The following is a 15,447-nucleotide window of genomic DNA, read 5'->3' on the forward strand; positions in this document are numbered from 1 at the left end:
TACCGTATTTCCCTGAAAATAAGACCTAGCCAGACCATCAGCTCTAATGCGTCTTTTGGAGCAAAAATTAATATAAGACTCGGTCTTATAGTAAAATAAGACCGGATCTTATATTAATTTTGTTTTCAGGGAAAGACTATGACCAATGAAACATTGATTTCACATTGCTATCTGTGATGTCTTCCACCACAATAATTAAGAAGAAAATAACAGGATCATCTAAGTAGATGCAGAAAAACATATATTGATTAAGTCCAATATCCAACTTAACAAATACAGAAGTTCTAGGAGAACTAGAACTGGAAGGAAATTTATACTTAAGAGTGAAATGTTGAAAAGTATTCATCTGAGACCCTAAATGAGATAATAATATTCACCATTAGCAGTGCTATTTCACAATGTACTCAAAGGCCTAGCTAGTGCAGTAAGTCAAGAATAATACATAAAAGTTAGAAGGATTAAAAAGAAAGAAGCAAAACTGTCATTATTTTTAGACAATATGATGTATGCAGAAAACCCAAAAGAATCTACTGAGAAACAACCAGAATTAATCAGTAAACTTAGCAAGGCCTCTGACTATAAGATCAATGCTATTAAATTTTAAATTTCTCTATATCAGCTGTTATCTTAGCTTGGGCTACCAACAAAATACCATAGACTGGGTGGTTTAAACAACAGATATTTGTTTCTCGCAGTTCTGGAGAGTGGAAGTTCAAGACCGGGCTGCTGGTATGGTCTGATTCTGATGAGAGCCCTCTTCCTGGCTTGTCGAGGGTCACCTTCTCACTGTGTCTCACAAGGAGGAGAGGGAATGAGCTTTGGTTTGCTCTTCTTATAAGGCCACTAATACCATATTGGGATCTCTATCTTCATGACCTCACCCAAAACTAATTACCACCAAAGACCACCTGTTACTCTCACACTGGAGGTTAGGGCTTCAATATCAGAACTTTGAGGGGGCGGGGCAGGGACACAAACATTCAGTCCGTAACAGCTAAACAGTTAGAAAATGAACAAAATTAATTAGCTTATGTTAACATCAAAAATCAAAAGACTAAAAATAAAGCAACGTAAGCTTCTAGACAGAAAACTATAAAATGTTATTAACAGCCATTAAAGAGGAATTACATAAATGGAGAGGTGAATGACTCAATTTTATAAAAGCAATTCTTCTCAAATTGACCTATAAATTCCATACAATTCAGATCCAAATTCCCATATACATATATGTGTATGTGTATATATGTATATACTTATATATACATATATATACATACATTTATACATACACATATATATACATGTATACATATATACATATATTTTTTTTGTGGGTGTATGTGTAAAAATTGACAAGTTGATTTTAAAATGGCTATGGAAATGTATCCAGAGACTATTAAAAGAACAATATAGAAGCACAGGAGGGCTTAGTATTATTATAAGGCTATAAAAGTTAAGAGAACATGGTACGGTATCGGTACAAGGATAAATAGATGGATTGGGCAAAATGGAAAGCCCAGAAACATATCCAGGCATATATGAACATATATGATAAAAAAATAACATCACAGAGTTGTGAGGAAAGGAAAATGTTTTCAACAAGTGGTTCTGGGAGAATTGGATATCCATGCACACCATATGCCAAAGTCAATTTCAGGTGGATTGTGATTTAAAATGTGAAGTGCAAAACAAAAAAAGTTTTTAGAAGATAACATAGGATAATATCTGCATGATGTGGCCATAGGGAAAGACTTTTTAAAAAATACACAAAAAACGTCACCATAAAAAAAGAATGATAAAATGGACCACATTTAATTTAGGACATTCTGTTTATCAAAAGACACTATTAAGAGAGAGCAAAGACAAGACACAGAGTGGGAGGAGATATTTAACACATATATAACTAACAAAGGACCAGATTCCAAAAGATAATTTTCTTAAAAAGAAAAAACTTACAGGTCAATAAGAAAAAGTCATCAGCCCCGTAGAAAATACAAAAGGATTTAAACAGGCACTTCATAAAAAAATAGGTATTGAAATGGCCAATAATTTTTAGTCATCGGGGAAATGTAAACTTAAAACACAGTGAAATACCACTATACACCCACCACAATAGTCATCATTTTAAAGTCTGACAAGATCAAGTGGAACAACAGAGGCACACAAAAGAGTACATACTGTGTGAGTGCATTCATGTAAAGTTCAAAACAGGCAAATCTAAATTATACTGTTGAGAGATACATTCATTCAGAGGGTAAAATTATAAGAGAAAGCAAGGAAACAATCAGCATAAAATCAGCCCAGTGGTTCGTTTCGTGGGGGTGGCAGAAAGGGGGTTATGATTGGGAAGGGAACTGGGGTGGGATGGTGGAAGGGGGCTGGAATGTTCTAGTCCTGGCCATGGGTGGTGGCAAAATTTGTGTCTGTTTTATGTTAATTCTGTAAGATATATGTATGTATGTGTATATATATATATATATATATATATATATATATATATATATATGTATGTATATGGCTGCTGTGCTTTCCTGTATGTTTATTTTACCATAAAAAGGACTAAAAATTAATCATGTAAGTGAAAAATTTTAAATTAATGACAAAAGAAAAGAAGGAAGAGAGTGACTTTAACATACAGTCTAATTATTGGCTGAATTTTCAATTATTCCACAATAGGCCTAAACAAAAAAAGGATAACTGCTGCATATAACCTTTATAAACACTCTGCTACAGTATCGGAGAGTAACTTCTCCTCCTGTTAGCCATCCTCCCTGACTTTAAGAGGCGACAGGGACTAGTCAGATTATTATTTCAGGAAATGAGTAGGAGACCACCTCAGAAGGGACACTTCATTATTAATGATTCTTAATGATACCACTTATGAAAAGCTTATTATGGGCAGGTAATATCATGCACTTTATAGGCTTTATTCCAATGAAACCCCACAACAACCTTTAATATTGTCCCAATTTTCAGATGTTGAAACTGAGGCTTAAGGTCACTATGGGACTTGCCCAAGCACTCTCAGGTTATACATGGAAGGTCAAGTTCAGGGAGTCTGACTCTGGAGCCCACATTTACTTTACACTAAAATTGGTGGGTCCCCATTTAGAAATGTCATTCACTGCTTGAACACTAGCTGACTGAAGAGTTGTACAATAAAGCTGAGATACAAGATATAGCTGACTCTTGCTTCTTCATGAACTTCAGGAAAAGAGCCAAGCATTGGTGAGTCCCATGCTGGGGTGTTTGTAAAGATCACTTTACCCACTCGTCACAACCACCCTGCTCAAGAGATAGCACTTTCCTTTGTTTCCATATGCCGCAACAGTTAGGGACTGAATATTTGCCTGAAAGCTAAAACTGCATTCGATGAACAGGAGTGACTCATGGCTAATCAACCTTGGGCCATAATGCATTGGATGTTGCATTTTTGGGACTTCCAAGGGTTCCACATTAAAGATCTTTCAGTTAGGGCTTCCTCTGGAGATAGGGGGTGTTCATTAAGACTCTACAATTAGCTCTTGAATTTCAGAACACTTAGAAGATTGTCGAGAGATTCAAGCAGAAAAAAGGATAGGCTGTAGCAGACATTTTAACTTGGAACTGCCACTCCTATCCCAAGGCCACAATTCTGGGCATGTGACCCCAGCTCGAGCAATGACAGTTCTTTCTCACCATTTGGTGTATAGACTGAAAGAGAAAAGCCCTTGAAGGAGTCATGTAGACTTGCAGCTCCTGGCCGTCACCCGGCCCATCATTTGGAGAAGTCTGATGCAGGAGCAGCACAGTAAAGGGAGACAAAAGCCAAAAAGAGGGGGTAAATTCCTATGTCTACACTGTTCTTCACGGTTAAGTCACTTTTCTTCAGAGGCTCATTTGAAATGGGGTTTCCTTACTTGCCATCCAGAGTCCTGGCTACAACATAGATATAGACTGCTTGCCTTTTGGAGGACATTTTTAACCTTGAGGTTCTAGAACTCAATCCCCAGCTATTTGCTGAAGTCCCACTTTGAGCCACACGCTGCCTGAAGCCCAGTAAGTGAAGTCCATCTCTACTCTAGAGGACCCGACGGGGAGTCTGAAGTGATAAGCCTGATTCAAGAACAAGCAAGCATGTAATCTGGTCTGTGCAAGTTGGCAGTACAAAGGCAACTGCACCTGTAACCAAATTGATTCCTCTACCTTATCCCACCATAAAGTAGTTGACTTTGTGTCAATTTGATCTAGTGCCCTCCCACCCCCATGCCCACACATAATTAATGCCCTCTCGGAGCCATTTCAAGGTCTAGGATTAGCAATCAATTTTAATGTGTATTTAAGAGATTTTTCAAAGAGTCCGAGTCAGTGTGTAAAATGATAGATCATGTAACAATTAAAGCATTAAAAGAACCCAATGGAGGATTCCCTTTCCGCCAGCAGATATCTTTAGGTCAAGAAGGTCAATAAGAACCGGCAGATCATTTTCATTCCTTTAAGACAGGCAAAAATGGCTTTGAATGCAATTAAGTGTTCTGAGCAACTTTCCCCTGCTAACGCTCTACATCCTGTTCCAGGGAGACCCACAAAAACTTCAGAGCTGTAGGCATTCTAAGCTACAAACTGATGGTGTGGTATCGCTTTGAGGAAGTGAAAGCACATGACATTGCTTGAAACATTTTTTAACTGGAAATGATAAGGCAAATTTGTGGCTATAGAAAAGGGAAGTTTTCTCACAGCAGAAGGCCAGTCTCAGCAGTACCGGGCTATGGCTGCTCTGAGAACTCTGCCCTCTCTCTTATCCAGTCTCTCTGGTGACTCCTGCAGAATCCAGTTATCAATTTGGAACAGGAATACACCTAATGCAGTAAATCAGCATTTATCTTTGACACCCCTTGCAAAGTTCTGCTTTATCACTCTCCACTCAAGGATCTGTTTTCCATCGAGGCAGTTTTTTTCTTTTAAGGTGTGCGATCTTGTGTACAGTCTGTTCTAATTCATTGAATCCTTTTAAAAAAATAAGACTCGATGGAAAGGAAAAGTAGTACAAACATTTAAAAGAAAAAGTATTTTAAGCAAAACCTAAGAACTCTCCTCGTTCTGGGTAAGCTTTCACGACACTGCAGTGAAAAATACAACTTCTTTGTATAGAATATCATAGTCACCTGTTGACTATGTATCTTGAAATACATATCTATACCCTCAAACTCACCAAAGGCTGTACCAAAGAATGAATATATTAAAATAGGGAATGTGCTAAAAGTACGATCCTTTTAAATGGGAAGCCAGATCATGTCCCTCGTCCATATTTTGGAGAGCCTGCCGGGACCTAATCACATGAAGTCCTGTAACTCACACTATAGGACTAAGATATAATCTGGACTCATGTCCCCTGAGCCTGCCCATCACACTCCCACTTGCAGTCTCCCTGCTTGCTGGCTGTTTTACATCTCTTCAGACAGCCCCCGCCTCGGGCTCCGGCACTTCTTGTTCCCTCACCAGGCATGATCTCCTTTCCTCCTTCCATTCAGTATTTGACTCAAATATTACCTGTTCAGAAAGGGAATCTCCAGTAGTGTCCCTGGTTCCTTCTGCCCCTTATACTCATCTTATTTTCTTCAGAGTGTTCACCACCATCTGTCATCATGTCATATGATATCTGTATCCTCCAAGTAAGTGTCCGGGGACAGGGCCATTGTTTCTAGCACTTAGAACACCTTCTGGCATATCATGGGTGCTCAAAAACTCTTGCTGAATGAATGAATGCGGGACCGTAATTTATATCTCTTTAGTTTAGACCTTTCTGTGGGCCAGGTGCTATGCTGAGTGCTTTACTTATATTTAATCTTCTTAACAACTCTGTGGGGTAGGTATCCATATTTTCCCATTTTGCAGGTGATGGAACTGAGGCAGATAGGCAAAGTAACATGATCAAGATTACGGAGCAAATATGTCACGGGCCTACCTGGAACCCAGAGAGCAGACTCTTCAATATTAAATTAACTCTTCAGACATTCGTAGACACACCCCCGCAACCCAGGCCCGCTTCCTCTGTGCTCATTCCATAGCCTGTACCCCAGGATATTGTCTCAGAGCGGCACTGCCCAATAGGAACAGAATGTCAGCCACACGTCATTTTACATTTTCTAATAGATCCACTAAAGACAGAATAAAGTAACATTAATACTGTGTTTTTAACATAATATATCCAAATACTGTCATTTCAACATCCTTGTAATATAAAAAATATAAATATGTAAATATAAAAAATTACTGAGATATTTTACATTCATTTTAGAGTATATCTTTGAAACGCAGTGGATACTGTACACTTTCAGCATGTCTCAGTTCAGACTCGTCACCTTTTTTAGTGTTCATTAGCTATATGTGGTTAAGGGCTGCCATATTGGACAGTGCAATGGTGGAAAGAGGTTGATTGATCTCGATAATTAAGCAGATCTGGTTCCAATCCTGTACTTACTAATTATGTGAGCTTTTCTCAGCTGTGAACTGAGGTTATGAAATCTACCTCATGGGGCAGAAGTGAAGACAACCAAATTTCCTTAAGTAAGACTATAAACCGCAGCATAAGAGCTGGCTGATAGGTGCTTTGCACAGATGGCTTTTCCTTCCCACCCAGCAAAAAGAATGTCTCTGGCACTTAGAACACCTCCTGGCATATCATGGGTGCTCAAAAACCCTTGCTGAGTGAGTGAATGAATGAATGAGCCCTCGAGGTCCCTCTCCTCACTCCTGTTAAGCCTTCTGAGCCAGTGCCTCTATTTCTACTGTCTGCCATGAGTGGGAGAGGGGGGATGGCAGGACCCTGGCTGAGTGCTTGTCTCCTGGACCATCTGGCTGAGCTTTGGAAACAGGTGAGCCGCTAGCCCTCTTGCAGGACACGTTTATATGGCTCTACATATCCACAGGGGTCCATTTCTGGGGAAAATATCCCTCAAATCCCAAAAGTGAGCAATGAGCTCTCTCTCCTATCAGTGGGACAGGCAGCTTCCATATCCCTACTGAGAAGAACCTGAGACACTGAGCATCTTTGGGCTGGAAGGAAGTTTAAAGAGCTTATAATTTAACCTATTGTTTTACAAAGGGAGACACTGTGGTCCAGAGAGTGGATGTAACTCGTCCAGGCTCACGCAGTGACAATGCAAGCTTAAAACTGGACCTTTGTATTTGCAGTCTCTCTCCGGATACACGCTGGGATAGGTCCACAGAAATTTAACCTAGAAGACTGTGGATGCCCCTGTATGGATATCTTCATCTTTGTTTTTCTCACAATCTACGATTCGTTCTAAGAACGAGAATCGAAGGACAAACTGGCTGACGTGAACCCTCTCTATTCCTAACAGCCTTTAACTGCATTTTCTTGCCAGTTTTCAACCCATGATCTATTGGTCCCAAGTAGAACTTGAACGTAATTCAGGGTAGCCTATTTGTGAGTAACTGAAGGAAACCATAACTTATTTGAGCATCAATTTCATGCTCAAAATGGAGCATTAAGGATTTCATCTTTTTGTTTTTGATGAAAGGCCTTGCTCTGGGTCACAGACTTTTATCCATTAGCCTAAGGATTTTTTTTTTTTTATTGTAATCCAAGCTCACATACAAGGCAAAAAGAACAGAGCTATATCAACTTCAGTACCTTTTAAATGGCAGCAAGGAAAAATTATTATCACCCTGTTAGCCCGTTAAATGTGCTGAACCCCAACAAATTCTCAATGTGGCGATCCTTGAGTATTTGTCTAATCCCTCAGCAAATGCACCTTTTATTCAACTACAGAGTAGTACACACTCCAAACACAAGTGTCATTAATTAAATAACACACTCAGCAAACTCTCAGAGCCATTAATTATCAAAGGTAGCCTGCTCCATGCTTGGCTCTAAAATTCTATTATAATGGGTGTGCGCAGGAGAGTGAAGGGACGTGCGAGGGGAAGGTCACTCCCAAAAGCACAGTAAGAAGAAGCTGTCAGACAAAGTAAATGACAAAGCGCACACGCCTTTTAGCTTTCCTTTGGCCCTTTGAAGGGCTTGAAGGAAGGGAAAGTGTTTCACATTGGAGAGACTTTCTCAAAATTAGTTTCTCTCATGGAAGGCGCAAGTAAATATAAAGTAATCCTTTTTCATTTCGACCTAGTCTCGGGTAAAACTAATATCAGCTGAAGATTTAGAGACAAATAAAGCCTGTTCTTCATAAGCTCCACCAGAATGAGAAAACCTTTCGGGGAGAGTCCTCGCTAGGCACAGAAGCGGATATACAGGGAGCCAACATGGGAAACAGAAGACTTCCTGGGTTCAAGTGGGCAGAAGGCACAAGCCCGACCAAGGAGGAGCAGGAGTCTTCCAGGGGTGGGTGTACTCTGCTCTGCATCCTTCCTTCCACCACCGGGCCTCAGTGCCTATGCAGCTGCACCTGCCGGGCCCGATGGGTTCAGGTGACAAGCCCTGTGCTGCCGTGGTTAGTGACTCACAGCTACCAGCTTGGCCGTCATCTTTCTTGCAGGTTTGCTGTTCTTTGTGTTTGATTTATTCCTTCAAGGAGAGCACAGCTCTAAGTGGGTGGGCACTCTGTAAAGGGCAGCCATGGGATGGGCCCCAGCCTTGCTGCATCTCCCCTCCTAAGGCAGCTGGCCACGGGGTGCCTGAGCTGCTTTCTGTGCTCTCAAGGACACAGACTCACAGGACTGGGAAATGGACTCTGTTCAACGGGAAGTTAATTAACCCTGTCCCATTGCATGAAGCTGTGTTATTAGTCAGCATGTGTGACATGTCACAGAGGAATAGTTGTGAGTCAGAAAACTTGCTGGGAAGTTGCCCTGCTCTCTGAAGTCCAGCCTCATGGCACTGCGTTTCTGGCCACTGCACTTGGGGTAACCCCTCCTGTCTCCAGATGGAAGGGGAATTGCATTGCCACGTAGGAACTATCAGCGGGCTCAGATCCATGCCAATCCCACCCCCATCCCCACTGTACATTCGCCTTTACCCACTTTCTGTAAGAGAGTGCCAGCAACAGCTTTTGTGGCCCAATTTCTGATTCCAGTTTATTAAGAAAAATCTGAAAAACAGAGGTCAGGGGGCCTGCCCTTAGATAATTGCTCACCTTGTTCTCGGTGTGAGCAGAATAACTTTTTGTGGCTGTCTTCCTCTAGCCCGCCAGGAAGTAAGAGTGACTTTTACAAGAAGAGAGCTGTTACAGAGGACTTTTATGTTATTCTGGGGAATGTGGTTACCTAGTTCTAAACCCATTTCTCTGTCAGCCCTGGTCATTTTAGTCCTCCTCATGGGCAAGACTCACTACATTTGAAGGGCAACACTTGTCCTGTATGTGTGGCTCTGCTAAGCTGAATATTTGCACCTGAAATCTCCAGCATCTGAGTCACTCTGGGGCATTTGGAGCATTTATGGGGAGCAAACTTTGGAACTGGACCCAGGAGACAGGCTTGGAGGGCCTCGCCATCACACTCAGTGATCCCCCAGGGGCCCAGGCTACACTCAGAACCAGTTAAATCAGATCTCCGGGGTTGGGGTGGAGGCAGGACCTTTCTGAGACCCCCTAGTCCAATCCAACGAGCAGCCAGGTTGAGAACACTACCTTAAGGAAACAGAAGAAAGGCCTGCTGGGTTTTCAGTGGTCCCAAATCTGTCTTTTACACTCTATCAAGTTAGACTGACTGTGGCGAGCTCCCATCCAGGTTCACCTACTGAAGCTAGAATTGGTCTGTTTTCTTAGCTCCAAGTAGAAGAGCCCCTCTGTCTCTGGGCCTACAGGTGCGTAGGAGGATGGAAGAAAGGGCAGGAGTCTCGCCTCCATTTACTCTTAGTAAAAAGATGTCGCCTTGAATGCACGCAGAGGGTGGTTGGATCTGTTGAAAACATGGGCCTATGCCCCATTTTTTTGTGGAGAAAGGCTTTGTGACACCTACTGGTGCCTGCATGTTCCAGAAGTCAAGGTGGTTCAGTTCGTGTAGCCCAGTTGGGATCTTTTCAGTATCTCTGCTTTCAGCCTGTACTAGCTAAATTATGACAACAAAATGCAATTCGACTTCAAAGACTTTCCTGAAGGTTTCACAGAGAGAGGGATGAGAAGATCACAGTCCATACCATGCAGCAAACCATACTTAAAAACTATCTAAACTTCCCCATTAGACATGTTTATTTTCCTTCCAAGTTCAAAGCTCCACTCTCCAAAAATCTCTTTACCATTCAGAGCAACGGAGCTTCCTTTCTGCTACCTTTCCCTACTCTGTAAACCAAACCCTTGATAATGAACTTTATACTATCTGTAAGTTCTCAAATCTGGCCTTGCAGAAGGAGGGGACTTTCCCTGCATCTGCCACTATATTTATTAGGAACTTAGAAATATTTGAAGAGCATATATTCATGGGGACCAGTCAACCTTCAGGCATCCTGGGCTCCTGCTCTCTGTTCTCTGTGTCCAAAAGCAGACATTTTCTGGACTGCCCATCTGGCGCTTGATTATCTACTGCTTTGTCTCACCTCATGCCAGGTGTTTCCTCAAATGGGTTGGGAGCACCTTGAGAATATCATCATTCACTTCTTTGCACACTGCTTCAAGCCTTACTCACTGGTCAATAAATACGTTTGTTGATCTGTCCAGATAGCATTGAAAACACTCCTGTCTAGAGGTGATACAGATGGAAACTAGACACAGGAAGAAAGGCACATAGCCTGGGAAATCCAATCAGCAGATGGGAAGATAAGTACATTGCCCAGAGGCTCCCTCTCCGATAATGAGGCTGCATCTCCTGGGTAGCTAAGTACTTACCTGTACTTGCTTTGACACATGGGGCTCTCGCCTGCTAGTTTCTGACTGGCAGTGCAGTACAGAGAATAAATAATTCTAACGACAATAACATCAGGGAGCACTTACAAAGCATTGCTCTAAGTGCTTTCCACAGCCCCAACAGTATATGTTTCCACATCGCCTAGAGACACACAGGCACAACCAGTAAATGACGAGGCTGAGCTTCAGGCTCAAGTCTTCTCAAAGCCCAACATGTTCACTCACTGCACTCTGGCAGGAAAAGCCAATTCTGCTTCCCACAAGCTTCCAGGAGAGCTGGAGAGAAGAAATGGCTGGAGACAGAGACTTACGAAGCTAGGGTGCCAGTGTGGCTATCACAGCTGTGTGAGGGATGGATGGCGGAAGCCTTGCAAGTACACTGACAGAAAGCCTGCTCAGGTAGGGGGAGAAGCTCCCTCGGACATTCAGAAATTACAGGGCTGGGGTCAGGAAGGGTGGGTGTGAGAAATAACACGGGGCCACTGCGTTCAAATGACCAAAAATAAAACGGAGGGAACCTTCTCCGAGGACATAAATCTGCCCTAGACAGGTGAGGCGGAGGCAAAGAAAGGACACATCCATTTTCAGGCCTGCACAGGTGCCTTTGACTCAAAGTTAATAATTGTTCCAGGAAAAGGGCAGTGATGAATGACTGGGAGACAACCTGTATGTCCAGACAAGAAGGGTGGTGCTGGGCACAATAGGGGATGGTCCCAGTGTCATACAGGAACGAGACAGGCCCCTTCTCCAAGGAGTGCAGGATGACTGGCGCATGCACCGTCCCCGCCACCCCTCACTTACAGACACCAGGTGGCCTGGCGGATTCCAAGCTCAGATGTGAAGGCTGAAGCAGAAGCCATTCAGCGTTCACGGTCTACATCCCAGAAGGGACCAGATCTATTCCAAAGGGATGCACTGTCTGCCCTTTGCTCTCTGACTTTATTCGGAACTTGCAGAAAAAGGGTAGTGCCAGATTCACTGAAAAGTCCCTCCATGCGTCAGAAACTGAAATATGTGGCTGTGTGTCTTCACCCAGGTGGGTTGAATGGACCTATAACGGGATATCCTTGAGCTACACACTGGAACTGGCAGGAGGCTGGGTCTTTGCCCCTCCTCCTCCCAAGTTTGTGTTGTCGTGTTGCACTCAAAGCCACAAACAGCAAACAATAAGTGAAAAGCAATTTAAATCACTGAAATTCCTTGAAAACACTGAAGGGAAAGTCCACTTATGCTCCCCAATAACACAAAATTTTGTTTATACCCATGGCAGCTACCCCAAACATCTCCTAGCACCCTTTCTGTCAGTCTTCCCCAAATGTTATGAAATCTAGCCTATGAATTCCTTATCTTTCTTTGCCGCCTATTGAATTTTCTTTCCCATAACCCTCTGCCCTTTCCAATGTCTTCCAAGCTAGTAGCCCCAGTTAGTCCAGGTTCCGACCACACTCACTTTCCTGATACCAATGATCAAGGCCCAGAAAGAAGGTTCTGCTTTGGGGGAGGGGGAGGTATCAGAGCTATGAAATGTATCCCTGTGATTTAGGAATTTTCCTCCCAAATAACATTAACTGTCCTACACCACTATCACCGCCGCCGCTGCCACCACCACTACCATCACTCCCTTTCCTATTTTATGAGTAGAAATGATTTGTTTGAGACCTGGCCTCAACCTTAAGGTGACGTGGCTTTGAAGCAAAGCTGATGCAGCCTGCTACACACTAGCTCAGTCATTCCCAAAACCCAGGGGCTGAGAACCTGGGACTCACACGGAGAACTTGGGAAGAATCACAGATTCCTGAGCCTCTCTGCAGATGTGCTCAGTCAGCATGTGGAGGAGAGACTCAAGAAATCTGTGATCTTACCAAGCTCACCAGTTAATTCTGATAATGGCTATGTTTGAGAACCTACACTTACCTCGTTACTAAAGGTCTGAATTGGCTTCATTTGTATTAAAACTTTGTTTCCATAGAAGATACTCCTAAGAGACCAGGCAGCTGACCTCTGGGGTCTGGGCTGTGGGCACAAGCCATTAAAAATATGGGGTTCCAGAGGGTATAGGCATTAATAGGATTGGAACCCCCCATTTCACATAATCTGCCCACAACCATATGGCTTCTTATATAATGTTAATGGCAATCACACAGATTAGCAGTAAGCAAACTTACATTTTATTTACTGCCATGACTCAAAAAATGCTATGTGTTCTAACTTAAACGTCTGTTTTTATGTTCCGTCATTTCCAGGCACGAAAGTAACTCGAACAAATCCCAAGGCGTAAGGAAATGGGCCTCGTTGTCCAGGACTCTGCAGCATTGGAAATGAAGCTAAGCAGACTTTATTACATCCTACAATTCTGCAACCTTTTCAAAGCATTTTATTACACTTGTGGAAGCCAACGGGGTTATGTTACAATCATGATGACTGACAGGCTAACTTCAAAACAACGGCACCTGCCGCGCTTCCACACTTCCTCATCTATGTACTTAGACTTGAGCCCTTTGTAAATTGTCCCTTGGCCTGGATGGAAATAAAGTGGTAGTTAAAATATTTATCTTGTGTGTTGACTAACTAAAAATGGATGTTTTGGGGCCTTTGAAAGATACAACTGGAGAAGTCGATCTCTTGGAAGTACTGTGATTCCTGTAAACCCAAGGTTTTGTTAAGGCTGAGATAAGATTTAGAGAGTTTCCATTCTGGTAGGTAAGATACTAGAACAAGAAATGTACAACCTTCACTTGGTCATATCCTCACCTGCCTTGGGTGCAGAGAGGCGGAGATGAAAGAGCTTAAGATGGCAAAATTACCTTCTGGAAACTACTAAACACGTAATGCGCTAAACACCTCAGGCCGCGCCGTGTGAGTGGCAGGAATGCAAGGAAAGGGAATGGAAAAACTGTCAGTGTTGTCTTAGGAAACACATCTCTTGCCCATAATAATCAATTTCTTCAAGGGGGGAAGGCAGACTTAGGCCCTTTCTTTCCTCAAGTATATTCATAAAAGGGGAGGGGAGGTTCGAGTTTACAGAGAAAAATAAAACACATCAATAGCACTGCTACAAAGAACCAAAACCAGAATTTTCTTTTTCACAAAGAGCCTCCTTGAATTGGGCTTCTGAGCCATTCCCTGACCCCAAACACCATCACCAACATACGGAGCGTGAGTTTCCTGTAACTGCTAAGGAATGACTGCAAACTGGGGGGCTGCAAACAACAGAAATGTATTCTCTCCAAGTTCTGGAGTCCAGAAATCCAAACGCCAGCAAGGCCGTGCCCCCTCCAGCAGCTCTGAGGCAACCCCTCCTAGCTGCTGGTGGCTGCTGGCATTCTGTGTCATCCTTTCTATCTCTGCTCTGCCTTCACATCCCCCACCTCTGTGTGTCTCCCCTCAGTTTATCTCTCATAAAGACACTTGTCATTGGATTCAGGGCTCACTTAGATCATCCAGAACGAACTCCTCAAAATCTTAATATCCTTGACTGAAACACACCTGCAGAGGCTCTTTTACAAAATAAGATACCCTGTATAGGTTCCAGGATTTGATATGGGCATATCTTTTTGGGGGTGGGAGGGTGGGGGGGAGTGCTATTCAACCCACTACGTAGGACATTTGGACTTCAACTGTTTCTGATTCAGTGTAAGTCAGTAGACTGAATATGATTAAATCACATCTCATTTCAAATATTCTTATGTTTTTGTTCAAGCCCTCTTTACTGATAATGATGGGTGATGACTTCTTTTTTTTTAATTTATTGGGGTGACAATTGTTAATGAAATTACATAGATTTCAGGTGTACAATTCTGCATTACATCATCTGTAAATCCCATTGTGTGTTCACCACCCAGAGTCAGTTCTCCTTCCATCACCATATATTTGATCCCCCTTACCCTCATCTCCTTCCCCTTACCCCCCTTACCCTCTGGTAACCACTAAACTATTGTCTGTGTCTATGAGTTTTTGTTTCTCATTTGTTTGTCTTGTTCTTTTGTTGTTTTTGGTTTATATACCACATATCAGTGAAATCACAGGGTTCTCTGCTTTTTCTGCTGACTTATTTCGCTTAGAATTATACTCTCAAGATCCATCCATGTTGTCACAAATGTTCGTATATCATCTTTTCTTACTGCCGAATAGTATTCCATTGTGTATATATACCATAACTTCTTTATCCATTCATCTATCAAAGGACATTTTGATTATTTCCATGTCTTGGCCACCGTAAACAAAGCTGCAATGAACATTGGAGCACACGTGTCTTTATGTATAAATGTTTTCAAAATTTTGGGGTAGATACCCAGGAGAGTGATTGCTGGCTCATATGGTAATTCTATTCGTAATTTTTTGAGGAACCTCCACACTGCCTTCCATAGCGGCTGCACCAGTCTGCATTCCCACCAACAGTGTATGAGGGTTCCTTTTTCTCCACAGCCTCTCCAACACTTGTTACTATTTGTCTTGTTGATGATAGCCATTCTGACTGGGGTGAGGTGATATCTCATTGTGGTTTTTATTTGCATTTCTCTGATGATTAGTGATGTTGAGCATTTTTTCATATGTCTATTTGCCATTTGTAAGTCCTCTTTGGAGAAATGTCTCTTCAGGTCCTCTGCCCATTTTTCAATTGGGTTGTTTGTTTTTTTGTTGTTGAGCT

The 15,447-nt window shown here is 42.4% G+C and overlaps 1 protein-coding gene and 1 long non-coding RNA gene across 5 annotated transcripts in view; one reads left to right on the forward strand and one right to left on the reverse strand.

Annotated features, from left to right (window-relative positions):
• The window catches only part of FHIT (fragile histidine triad diadenosine triphosphatase), a 1,470,686-nt gene extending 1,457,338 nt beyond the window's left edge, over window positions 1-13,348 (forward strand). The window contains exon 10 of one of the 4 annotated variants that reach the window (XM_081072404.1): window positions 13,043-13,347. The gene's annotated coding sequence lies outside the window, so the exon portion shown is untranslated. Of the gene's footprint in view, window positions 1-13,042 lie in introns of all 4 variants that reach the window. The other 3 variants (XM_081072407.1, XM_081072405.1, XM_081072406.1) reach the window with 3 other exon arrangements.
• The window catches only part of LOC308507446, a 148,978-nt gene that overhangs the window by 37,242 nt on the left and 96,289 nt on the right, over window positions 1-15,447 (reverse strand). The gene's annotated exons all lie outside the window — the stretch shown is intronic.

Source organism: Rhinolophus hipposideros, assembly GCF_964194185.1.
Source record: "Rhinolophus hipposideros genome assembly, chromosome: 14".
Taxonomy (NCBI): domain Eukaryota; kingdom Metazoa; phylum Chordata; class Mammalia; order Chiroptera; family Rhinolophidae; genus Rhinolophus; species Rhinolophus hipposideros.